The sequence below is a fragment of the Engystomops pustulosus genome, chromosome 4 (genome assembly GCF_040894005.1).
Source record: "Engystomops pustulosus chromosome 4, aEngPut4.maternal, whole genome shotgun sequence".
NCBI lineage: Eukaryota > Metazoa > Chordata > Amphibia > Anura > Leptodactylidae > Engystomops > Engystomops pustulosus.
In genome coordinates, this window is record NC_092414.1 from 175,608,732 (window position 1) to 175,621,442 (window position 12,711).

The 12,711-nt window shown below is 41.8% G+C and overlaps 1 protein-coding gene across 1 annotated transcript in view; it reads left to right on the plus strand.

Annotated features, from left to right (window-relative positions):
• Positions 1–3,377: 3,377 nt before the first annotated feature.
• LRRK1 (leucine rich repeat kinase 1) overlaps positions 3,378–12,711 on the plus strand; it is a 59,847-nt gene continuing 50,513 nt past the window's right edge. Inside the window, exon 1 of the mRNA XM_072148616.1 lies at positions 3,378–3,509. The gene's annotated coding sequence lies outside the window, so the exon portion shown is untranslated. The remainder of the gene's footprint in view (positions 3,510–12,711) is intronic.

Consider the following 12,711-nt stretch of genomic DNA (forward strand, 5'->3'; position numbering starts at 1 on the left):
ACACACAGCTTCTGCTATATGAAGAGCAGTATAAACTGTAATAATAATATTATTAAAGTTTAATAAAAAATTGACCTTCCACCAAAAAATTTCCTTTTTTCTCATGTAATATGCTCTATAACAGTGGTGGCGAACCTATGGCACGGGTGCCAGAGGTGGCACTCAGAGCCATTTCTGTGGGCACTCAGGTCGTCGCCCCAGGACAGAGTTCACCAAACAGGACCAAATCCACCAAATCTTCCTGCAGTCCAAGGCAACTTAAGAGAAGCTGCTCTCCATAATATTGGAGTTAAAATTAGTAGATGTGGACTGATCTGCATTATCTTAGGAGGTCCTCCTGCTGGACCCACTATTCTTCCTGTATAGAGACCCTGGTGAGAAGCTACAATGAAAGTCTGAATTTGACCTCCTTCTTTCAACTGTATTGGCAGCTTCAGGGGGCCCGATACGATTGAAAGATGTGGAAGAACAGGTAGCAATAAGTTACTGCTAAAAATGCCATGTTGGCACTTCATGGTAAATAAGTGGATTTTGGTTGTAGTTTGGGCACTCGGTCTCTAAAAGGTTCGCCATCACTGCTCTATAATCTACAAAAATCAAAAACTTTGCAACTTCAAATTTAACATTACTTTTCCTGCTCGGTAATTGTGGTGATATAATAAAAAAACCTTGTTACATTGTCTCTATATTACTTACACAGGCAGTCCCCTACTTTTACGAACACGCGACTTACAGATGTTAGGGATTTTTATGCAGGGCCCCAACAGCCCTCTTGACTTTTGTAAGGTGAGTCCTAATTAACCCTTTCATGATTGAACATAGAGACCAAGACATACACGTCAATCTCTTAGTCAAGATCTTCTCCCGTTTAATAATCAAAATGCATAATATATATCAGACAGAAGAGTCATCAAAGGGGTGTGAATAGTATACTGCAAAGCTATTGGTCAGCAGCACATTCTGGGAAAAAAGTGAATTAATTGTGCTCAGTTCTCAGAGACCTTGTACACAGATATTGTTTATACTAAGAAGAAGATAAGTGGCTCCAGAATCATATTATTATGCAGCTTCGAGGACAGACTGGCTTCTCATTAAATGTCAAAGGGTATTCGCTGACAGGCGAGCAAACAGGTTACATAAAGTTTGAATCATGACATTAACTTGACAATGGTCAGGGAACATGGCCGCTGTATCTAAGATGGCGGACAGTAGTCAAGATGGCGTCCGAAACCAGTGCGACCTCCTCAACACAGACGACCCCTAGTTACAAACAGACCTATGGATTTTGATAATTTACTGTTCTTTAGCCCTAGGCTACTATAAACCGCTGTAACAGTTATCACAGGTGTCTGCATTTAAGATTTATTGTTAATCCTGGTTCTAATGACAATCCAACATTTTTAAAATCCAATTTTCACAGAGACCAAAAAACATTTCTCTGGGGTTACAATCATAAAATATTCAGTACTCACTTACATACAAGTTCAACTTAAGAACAAACCTACAGAACCTATAGAATCTTGTACGTAACCCCGGGAACTGCCAGTATTAGAGTTTTGAAGTGTTTTTTTTAATTCTATAATATCAGCAAGACTTAAAGTAAACTGGATAGTTTAGGTAACAAAACAACTGTACTAACCAGTGGTATAAACATAACATTTTATTTTATCAACAGCCTTTGATGAAGGAGCGTAAAGTTTTAAGTTAAAAATAAAAGTCTAAATTGTTGGGTATTTTTTAAACCCTATTTGAAGAGGACATGTCACTTTGAAAAAGTGCTAAAACAAACGCAGCAGTGTTACACCGTTAGCATTATCGGAAACCTCTGATAACGCTAACTAACACCGCTGTACTGTACAGGGCAAACGCCGGACCGCTCTCAAAGCGGTCCGGCGTATTCATGAGGGGGCGGTCCGAGGTGCTGCCTCTTCCCCGGACGGCCCTGCTCGCTCCATATGGCAACAGTGACTGACTTGCGTTATGCGCGTCAGTCACCGCACTAGGACCTACTTACTTACTAGGAGCTACTTCCGTACTAGGACCTACTTACTTACTAGGAGCTACTTACGCACTAGGAGTTACTTACCTAATGCACTAAAAGTGCACTAGGAGCTACTTACTTTAGTAAGCAGCTCCTAGTGCACTTTTTCAGGGTACAGTGGAACCTTGGATTACAAGTATAATTTGCTTGTGCAAGGTGCTTGTAATCTGTGCTTCTACGCCCATAGAAGTCAATTAGAAGGTATAAAATACAGGCTAAATACGTGCTGTATATGTTGGTGCACCGTATGCTGCAGTATATATGTGCAATACCCAGAACCAGTGGGAGGTGCATTCTGTCATCCAGCCAATACTAATCCATCTATTATTTGCCAGCTCACTGTATTTTAATGTTGCAATACGTCCCATATTTATGGCCAGGATACAGCCGTATACATATAGAACAGAAAAGACCATATGGTCATGTGCATGAGGCCTAAGCTCCATTTCAAACTATGGTCAGCAAGAAAACCGTCATGTTAATCAAATCCTGAACAATCCCTTTAACATGGTGGTGACCATCTAGTAATTATGTCGGCCGACAACTGCGAACAACGGACCAATCACAGTGCAGGGGACTGGATTCCGATAGATATATGATACAAGGAGTCCCTTTTTCCACACAAAACAGCGTTGTCTACACAGCAATCATGATTAAAGTTGTGGCACTGCTGTTCCCTGCAGAAGATGGGACTCCCTGTATCATATATCACTATGATGTGCGGAGTCCCACTGGACATGAAATTCAGTCAGTTCACAGTCCGTGATTCACCATGTGAAATGATACAAAGAGTCCCTGCTTCTCCTTCTTTAATCATGGATACAGGTTGGGTTTGCTGTTCTGTGAGGAAGAAGGGACTTATTGCATAGAGTCTTGTCCTCAACACTGTGGTCTAGCCGTGAGGTAAAGGTATTGGTACCCCCATAATGGTACCAATACAAATTACAGCTCATTTTGGCAAAAAAAAAAAAAAAGTACCCCTAACTGGCTCAGATTCTTTAATTTAATGGATTTAATGTATTACAAAACAAAAAAATAGATAATATAAGTATGGCTGGAATCATACAGTATTTTTGAAATGGTGCTGTTTATTCACCCCACATCCCAGAAAAGGTTTAATAAAATGTAGTGGATAGGATATTGACACATGAACTAGATTCTATTAAAAAACACACAATGTGGAGAAAGAAGTCCTGAAGGGTTTAATAAAATGTGACTAATACGATAAGATCGGCCGATGCTGATGATGGGTATCGGTCTGGGCTGTGGAGGGAGGGAGACTGGGGCTGCAGCAGTGTGGCAGCTCCTCATCTCCCGCCTCCATCTCTAGGAAATCGCGACACTCGCTCCTCCCCAGAAAGATTGAGGAAGTGAGGACGGAGTTGTGTACATAGTGTGAGGTGACACTGACTGCAGCCGCGGCACCGGGGACCGGGCTCCCGCCAGCCAGAGCCGCACCACGTGACAGGTCAGTCAGCGCCAGGGGAGATGGGCAGACATGACACTGCACTGAGGCTATCCATGTACATGCATCACTCAGGGCTCCTCTATAGTGCTTTATGTGGCCATGTCTCATTGCTATGACTAGCTAGGGTACTGTACACACCAGGCTTTGCCACCAGATCCAGACTTTTGGGATGAATGACTTTATATACAGTGAGACCCATGTCATACAGACAGTACATTATCCTGCATTTTACTTTATACATCTTGTTATGTGTGGCGTTTTACTCCCTTTGGTTATTATCGGGGTAAGTTGAGTATTTTTTTTTTGTTTTGCAGTTTCTAGAGGCGGCGTTTTTATTTTTTTCCTTACTTTTTTTCCATTAGAAAATAAATATGAATGGAACAGTTAAAGTTCCATCAAGTATCATGGAGTAAAGTTTTTGTTAGAGTTTGTAACAGAGTTGTAAGGAGGGTTCATAGGCCCAGTTTGTTCGCTTTTGTTTCATAGAATAGTGTCCTGGATTTAAAGGGAGTGGACCAGCTCCCATGTCACCCCACAAGCAAAACTAACATCATTTAGAGCACTACATAAGCTGCTTACAATATTGAGCTTTATATCTTTATGCTAATTAGCCTTTCAGTGCACTGGGGGCAGGACCATAGCTTGTAGTGCTCCTGACATATTCTCCCTCCGCCTCGTATCAATAGGAGATTGCCCAAAGGACCAAATCAGATGCACCTCCTACTGGCCCTGGGCTTTATTTGCATACTTCTGTACATGGAAGTCAATGGGGAACAGAAGTTGAACGGAAGACCTATTTTAGTTTGCATTATGCTCTCTCCTAGAATGGAGAGCACAGACACAGGTGTGAACTGAGCCTTGCATGTTGCATTCATTAACCTTTTAGGGGCTTCTTGTATAGCTGATCCCCCAGTTCAGTTGTACCCAAACATTCAGATGTTTATAGGGTATAAATTTATTTTCCAGCAAATCCTTTTTTAGAGCAAACCTGTCACCAGGAATGTAATTTTTAGCTGGTGACAGGTTCCTATAGCCTTTGCAATGCTGATTTTAAAAATGCCAGCATTGTCAGCATTGTTAATTATTTCAGTACTGTATAAAACTTTATTTCACATTTCCTGGCTCCCTGCCAGCAGCATGTGGTGAGTCCAGGAGGAGGAGCAGCTGCAGCATGTGTCGCAGTCTCAATGCATTCTTCCGGTACTCCACACAATCCCCTTCTGAGTAGGAGAGTAGACTGACACAGACACACACAGGCTGCAGCTGCCCCCTACACAGGGACTCATAACACGCTGCTGGCAGGGAGCGAGGTAATGTGAAATAAAGTTTTATAAGTTTATAAACTTTTATAAAGTACTGAAATAGCACGGAATGCTGACAAAGGCATTTTTAAAATAAGCATAGCGTAAGCTATTGGAACTTGTCATCAGCTAAAAATGACATTCCTGGTGACAGGTTCACTTTAATCTCTGATCATAAAAATGAAGCTGTGATTGTCTTCTAATACTTTTCATGACCCATGTGATAGGATTTTTTAAGACTGAAAAATTCTGAATTATTTGCTGTATATTCATATAGCATGGTTATTCATAAACTGCATTGCCATGTTTAAGTTTTCGCTGCTCAGTAGCGCCCCCCAGCCACAACATGTGAATAAAAATGGTGCAATTCTCTGCACAGTGGGAGGCTGAAAGTTCAGACCTGAAGGGAAAAATGTAAAGAGTTACAGACTGTCCTGATCGGTGAGGATCTGAAAGTTAAAGGGGTTATTCAGAGGTTGAAAGACTTTCTTCCAAAAACAGCTACTTCCCTGACCATGTGTGGTAGTGTGTGGTATTGCAGCTAAAATCCATTCATCTCTGTGCAGATGAGCTGAAGTACCAACACTGGTGTGTATTCTTCAAACAATCGACCCGTGTGTCATCAACGTGTTTGGTCGGCCCATTTGCCCATGACACTAGAAAAGACAGAACAGGACCTGCTCTGAGTTCTGTGGATCAGACATTCCTCTACTGAATTCAAAGGTAGACAAAAATAATGTTCAGGTCCAGGGGCTCAGATCTTCTCTACACGTCTGTGGTCCACCCCATTCCTAGGATGGTAATAATGCAGCAATGTGACCTCTTCCTACAATTGGGTAAATTCCTAGTTCTATTTCTCTGAAAAGGAAAAAAATAAGAATTTGCAGAAAAGCTTCAGTATTGCAACATTTTATTTGCAGTTTTTGTGTTCTTTGTGGCTGTGGTGTTACAGTGTCTGCTCCTCGTCTTTGCAGATCATTTATCTTATTCTCATGAGAAATAGATTATTGTAATGTATATGTACAGTACTACATACACTCGGATTAGTCTCACATTAGGTCTTGGGGGCAGTGATCCTTTAACAAAAATCTGCAAGTTATTTTTCTTCTAGTAAGAGAAAAAACTTTTCCCAGTTCTTCTCTTGAGTATGCTTCTTTACAGGGGAACATTGGCTTTTAAGGTGTTGGCCACTCTTTTACATGAGTTGCCCATGTTCCTTTACTGCCTTAATAACAATCCCGGAATGTTCATCAAGTGATTCAGAAGTCCTGCTATTTACTTTAGTGCTGTCTGTATCTCTCAGTGACTCTTTGTTTATATGTGTGAGCACTGATGAATAGGAGGAGCTGCAGCGGCAGAGTTATGAATCATTCTGCTCCCTCTTCCTTCTGCCTGTGTCTGTCAGTGAAGAGGGGCTGGAGCAATGAGAGAGGGGAGGTTTTGTATATCTACAGAGGACAGCATGGGGAAGGGGGAAGCTATCAAAGGAGAAAAAGGTAGTTACATATGCATGCAGAGACATGTCTAATGGAAGAGATTCGTTGAAAAGTGGCCAACACCTTTAAGACTCGTTACTTACTTGATCTTTGTAGCAGAATCAGTGGCATTTTAACCCAACTTTTCTGTATAGTGAATAGTAGCTATTTCTGGTAGCCCCATAGTCAATCTTATTTTCATTAGGTTTAGAAATGCAATACCAGCTCATCACTCCTGAGCGCACATGTGTTTAGACCTTGCATTCGGGAACTATCAATGTGTATTTTGTCGGTCAACAATGCAAACCCCGAAAAATGCAGATCCCGAATGCAAGCGTTTAGGTCTAAACACATCTATGTGCAGGAGAAACCCCTTCCTGGAAATGTGTTGCATTTACTACACCTCCTCCTATAGGAGAAAGCAGTTTTATCTCACATTCCATCACAGACCATATTCTGCATGTATATAGATCTGACAATAATGTGGAAGCTAGGGATCATGGAATATGATGGGATTTGTAGTGCCTCACCGCCAGAGTGTATAGATATAATCCTAATGGTGGCCACACTGGAGCTCTGTAGTAGACGGTATAAAGCCATCTGCAGAGCTGTGGTTTTAGAAAGAAGGATTTGATTTCAATGCATTGACTTGGTAAAGCTGGAACGAATCAGAAAGTAATATACAATGATATCATTTGGCGCAGGACGAAGCCCTCGCTTTGCCTCTCTTACCACAAAGCATTCCAGTTTATAGCAGTCTCACATGCAAATACTGTGCATCACTTGGGTGATATTGTAGAAAAACTCCAGAGGATGTGGGTGGTTTACAGAACCACTGACCCTCATCTCAGCACATAAGAGGCATGTGAACACCGGCCTAGGATTGTTTCAGGGTATATATCGGAAGTAGATCTCAGGAGGAACTGGGGTATTTTTTAAAAATGTATTGTTTTGCCTTGAATATGGGCAAAAAGAAATTTGCCTAATAAGTTTCTATTATGAAATATTCTTGTCTTACACAAACTGCAGGCTTGTTTGTTCACCATCATATTTTTTTATAGCTGTATACTGTGTTTTCCTAAGTGGTTAGAAACACTCATTTAAGTTAAGGTATGGTTAGTTTGATAAAAGTTCTGCTTAAATGAGTGTTTATAGATAATTAGGGAAAATATGGATAAAAGAAAGACCCCGAAACTTCAGGAAAACCTGGCTGCAAAATAGATCAGGATTTACTCAAACACATCTGGAATGAGGCCTTCTCTATAATTTGCAGTTTGTGCTTATGGGTTGTCCACTGTGGCCAACTAACAATAAAACTTGTTGCATGTAGATGTGTATAGAGTCCTGCATCTGAACAGCAGATGCAAATCATAGATTCATATCTCGTTATTTCCCTGCGGATTTCTGATACATCCTTACAATGGAGAGCAGTGTATACCACTTGGGATTACGTTTTCTGTTCCGGCTCCTTTCCCCTGGAAGTGCGAGGAGGTATGAACATCTGCAGCAAACAGTGATTTGCTGCTGACAATGTTTCTGGTGTCTCATGTGATGTCACTGTTCTTATTTGGACAGTTACAATCAAGGTGGAAACACCCACAGTGTACGTTCAGCGAATTCCTGGTACTGATGCCATACAGTGGCATCCGTCCCTATTATGGCCTCCACTGATCACATACTGCTTTTTCCAGCAGAGAGCAGGAGGATATAGTGCAGTATGCTGCATTTTTTCATCCAGTGTGTCCTACTGAATATGATGTATACTGAGCAGATGGAGGCACAAAGGATGTTAGTATATGTCTATGGACACGTTCAGCGTGTATCCAGGAGCATTTACACTGAACGTGTCCAAAGAATGTGATGTGAATGTCGCCTTATAGCTTCAGACACTGCTCATTCTCCTGCGCCTTAGGCCTTTACAGACACCCATTATGTTCCTGTGAATCCATCCTTAGGAGCCCAGCAATAGGATCCATAAAGGACATATACAGCAAACAAGCCATAAAGTCTGTTTAGTAAAGGTGCGTTGTATTTGACTTATCTCTGTGTCTCTGCACAGTCACCTATAAAAGAGGAACCTGTACAAAGCTCTGGGTGTGTACATGTCGGCCGTGTCTTTCATGTATATGCATTCTTTCATTTTCTATTATTAGCTATCACACCACTGCCTGGGTTATTAGGGTGATGCCACACATGGCATTTGTGGTCTGTTTTTAAGCATGCGTTTTCAGTCCTTTTTAATGCCTCTTAATATATAGAAACAAGTTCTAAGCGGCCAAACGCATGGTAAACAATAAAAAGTGCATGCTTTTTTAAACAGACTAAAAAAAGCATGCTTAAAAACTGACCAAAAACGCCATGTGAGGCATCAACAGTGTTTGGCAGCAGTGTGCCGAGTGTGCGTGTACCTGGGGGAGATGTCTATGAGTGCAGTATTGAGCAACTACATACATATTAGTAGTAGTATTGAGTGCATCAATATATATATATATATAAGCAGTGCATTTCAGCCAGCAGTTTATCTGATTTAGTATTTTAGGTTATTCCTAAAGCATTTGGTTGGATCACCTTGTATTCCCTGACTGTCCACTGGGGGTGCTGTAAGGCTCTCCCTAGTGCAGCTATTATCACTGATACCCAGCAGTTCAATATAGAGATCAGAAAGAAATCCCTTACCTGGAGGGTGCTGTCATATGTTACATTTACATTTCAATTTAACAGCTGTGGAGAGGAGATTTGCTTAAAGGGTACCTATTATCATTGTAAATTGGCCTATTAAACCACTACCTGTATATTGTCAAGTACTGTGACACCTTTCAGCTTTTGTTTTTTTCTTTCATCGACTTTGGTGATGGCATCATACAGAAAATCAACTTAATAGTGAGATGTAAAGTGGTTTTATAAAGTCAAGGAGGTGGAGATTTTAACACTAAAGTCAAGGTGGACAACTCTGTACGCCTCCTCCTCTGTGATTGACATCATTAATCGGACTTCAGGAGATCTGGTTATTGAGGTCTCTGGATGAAGGACCATCAATTACAGTGAAGGGGCTTTCTGAGGAAGAGAGAGCTTGACCTCAGTGCTAAAATCTCCGCCTCCGCCTATAACCAATTTACATCTCACTTTAAAGGGAACCTACCACCACAAATCTACCTATAAAGGTAGATCGAGTGGTAGGTGGATAAATGGGACGTGAGGATAGCCCTTTTAAGGGCTAATCCTCACGTCCCCGCAATTTTTTGGTAACTTTTATGAAACGTTTATGCTAATTTTATTATGCGGCTACTGGGGCGTGGAGTAGCCACATCTGAGGTTACACGAGGCGGCTACTCCACGCCACGTAGCCTCTTTTCTCCTCCTACTTACCATCTTTGGCGCGCAGCTGCTCGTAGCTGCGCGCACTCGTCCGACGATCCTGCAGTCTGCGCATGAGCAGAACAGCAGGCCCGCGCCTGTGCAGCCCCGGCTTCGGAGCAGTGACCGCGCAGGCGTGGGCCTGCTGTTCTGCGCATGCGCAGACTGCCGGATCGTTGGACGAGGGCGCGCAGCTACGAGCAGCTGTTCGCCGAAGATGATGAGTAGGAGGGGTAAAGTGGCTAGCGGGGGGCGTGGAGGTTACACGAGGTTACACGAGGCGGCTACTCCACGCCCCCCGCTAGTAGCCGCATAATAAAATTAGCATAAACGTTTCATAAAAGTTACCAAAAAAATTGCGGGGACGTGAGGATTAGCCCTTAAAAGGGCTATCCTCACGTCCCATTTATCCACCTACCACCCGATCTACCTTTATAGGTAGATTTGTGGTGGTAGGTGCCCTTTAAAGTAGATTTTCTGGATGATGCCACCACACTGGAACATGAAAGAAACATGATCTGGAAGGTGTTGAAATGCTTAACAACATACTGGTAGTGGTTAATTTGATCTATTTCTGATGACAGGTTCCCTTTAATTACTTTGTGTTAAAGGACACCTGTCATCAGGTCTGTGTCACTAGTCCTGTCACTACTACCTGTTGGAGCAGCTCACGAGGATCCCATCCCAGCCTTTATCTAGTCAATTCATACATTATTCATTATAAAATCATCTTTTAATAAGCCAAATCTCCTCTACTCAGCTGTTAAATGTAAAAGCATCATGTGACCGCACCCAAAGGGGCTTTCACCTTTAACCGTTTTTATGTTACCCATTGGTCCATCATAAAACCCTTCATAAAAGAAGAAAGTTTGATCCTGAAGGACACGTCCTTTCTAGTTCTTCAATTTACAACTTGTTTTATTGTTGGTTCTAAGATTTGTCTTTAGTATTTGTGTCATTATATCTGGGTGAGGGCTTGTTTTTGTGAGACATTTGTACATTTTGTAATTGTACATTTTGGTTGGTGTCTGTTTCACCATAAAAATTAAAAAACATATTATCTATATTCTGCGGGCCAGGTTGTTTCTAGTGATATTAAATTAACAAAAAAAATTCTAAAATTAAGAAAAAAATCATTAGCCAGAACTTTAATTTTTTTCCATTTCAGGCTGCATTGACAGGTGGCATTTCTTGATGCGCTCTTGGTTCCATTTTTTGATGCGTGGTTGCATTGTGAAAGCCAAAACCTTGTTTGTTACAGGAAATTACATGCAGGTTATTAGTATTAAACATGTCAGTGTCCAAAACGCACATCCAAAATAAAATCATCAGAAAAGCAATAAAAAATGCCATGTGTGACTGCAGTCTTAGGGCGCTTTCCCACTGGGTGTTTTTGTCGCATATGCATTTTGGCCAAACCCTGTACCACTTGCGGTTTGGATGCTTTTAAAAGTGCAACCAAAACACCACATGGGAATGCGTCCTCAGGCCGGTTTCCCACGAGACGTTTTCGTCGCGTTTTTAAAGCATCAAAAGCGCAAGTGGAAGGGGTTCGGCAAAAAATGCACATACATTTCATTGCGTTTTATTGGAAACACTTATGCATTTTGGCCAAACCCCCTCCCACTTGCGCTTTTGATGTGTTTAAAAACGTGGCGAAAACAGCACGTGGGAAACCGGTCTGAGGGTTTGATTTTTGCTGGGCATGCTGTTATTTTTTGGTACTCTTTTGGGATGCTTGTGAACTTTTGATCATCTTTAAGATTTTTGGAGGTAAGTAGTCAGCATTGACCGCAGCTGTTGACATTGTGCACTTTATCTAAAGGTAAATTATGGGCGGGCGCATTTATCAAACTATTTTTCTTTTTTTTATTCTTGTTGCCTTGTTTTTGTGACTTTTGTTGCCATTTTACCAAGTTCACCATGTTGGTTTGCTTTTTAGTGGAGCGCTGGATTTGTCATAAGTTTCCAGATGTGGATGTCTGAAAAAATAGCAAATTGTCCCCCATGGTGTTTGCATGGGTGCTAGAAGCTAGGTCTGTCCACAGTCTAGGACCCCACAATCACAAGAACGTACTCCATGGGGTCCTTTTTTGTGTGATGGCACACGTGGCGTTTTGAATGCGTTTTGGGCCCGTTTTTAAGCACTTTAAAAAACCGAATGCATTCAAAAAAATGCATCTGTTTTTTGACAGGTTTGACCAATAAACTTAATTCAAACTGGTCAAAAAAGCATGCCTGTATTTTTTGACTGACTGCTTTAAAACGGGCCAAAAACGCATTCAAAACGCCACATGTGCCATCACCCTAAGGCCTCTTCCACACTCGCGTTGCATTTCACGTCAGAGTTTGATCAGGGTGCGATCAGTTTTTGGTCAGTGAAAAACGCGCATTTTGCATCAGAGTGCAATCAGTTTTCAGTCAGAGTTTGTTCAGTGTCTCAGTTTTTCACGCGCGTTTTTGATGCAATTTCAATGCAATTTCAATGCGTTTTTCACGCGCAGAAAACGCGCGTGAAATGGACTCAGGACTGAGCTCTATCTTTTCTATGGCAATTGATGCGTGAAAAACGCATTGCACTTGCATTGCACTTGCAAGTGTCTCAGAGTGCAATGCGTTTTTGATGCATCTCCATAGACTTGTATGGTGCGTTTTTCACGCGCGTGACTTGCAAAAGTAGAGCATGTCGAGATTTAAACGCGCGTTAAAAAAAACACGCGTGTGTGCGTGAAAAAAAATGCAAGTCTGAAAAGACCAATTGGTTACAATGGGTCAGAGTGCAATGCAAGTTCTGCGCGTCAAAAGCACGCGCACAAAACGCGCGTGAAAAACGCAAGTGTGAAAGGGGCCTAACTGAATGAAGCAGCAGGTTGAGCTTGTTTTCTGTCGGTGCATTCAATACTGTGGGAGTTTTGGGAATTGCTGAGCACAGCACTCAGGTATCTACGGCACTTACCGTACATCCATGCTCTATGACAGTGAGAGAAAGCCAAGCGTTGTGTTGGCCAATTTCTGACACCCCTGTACTATGCTTAAAGGAAACCTACCACTTGTAGTGGCAGGTTTCCGATG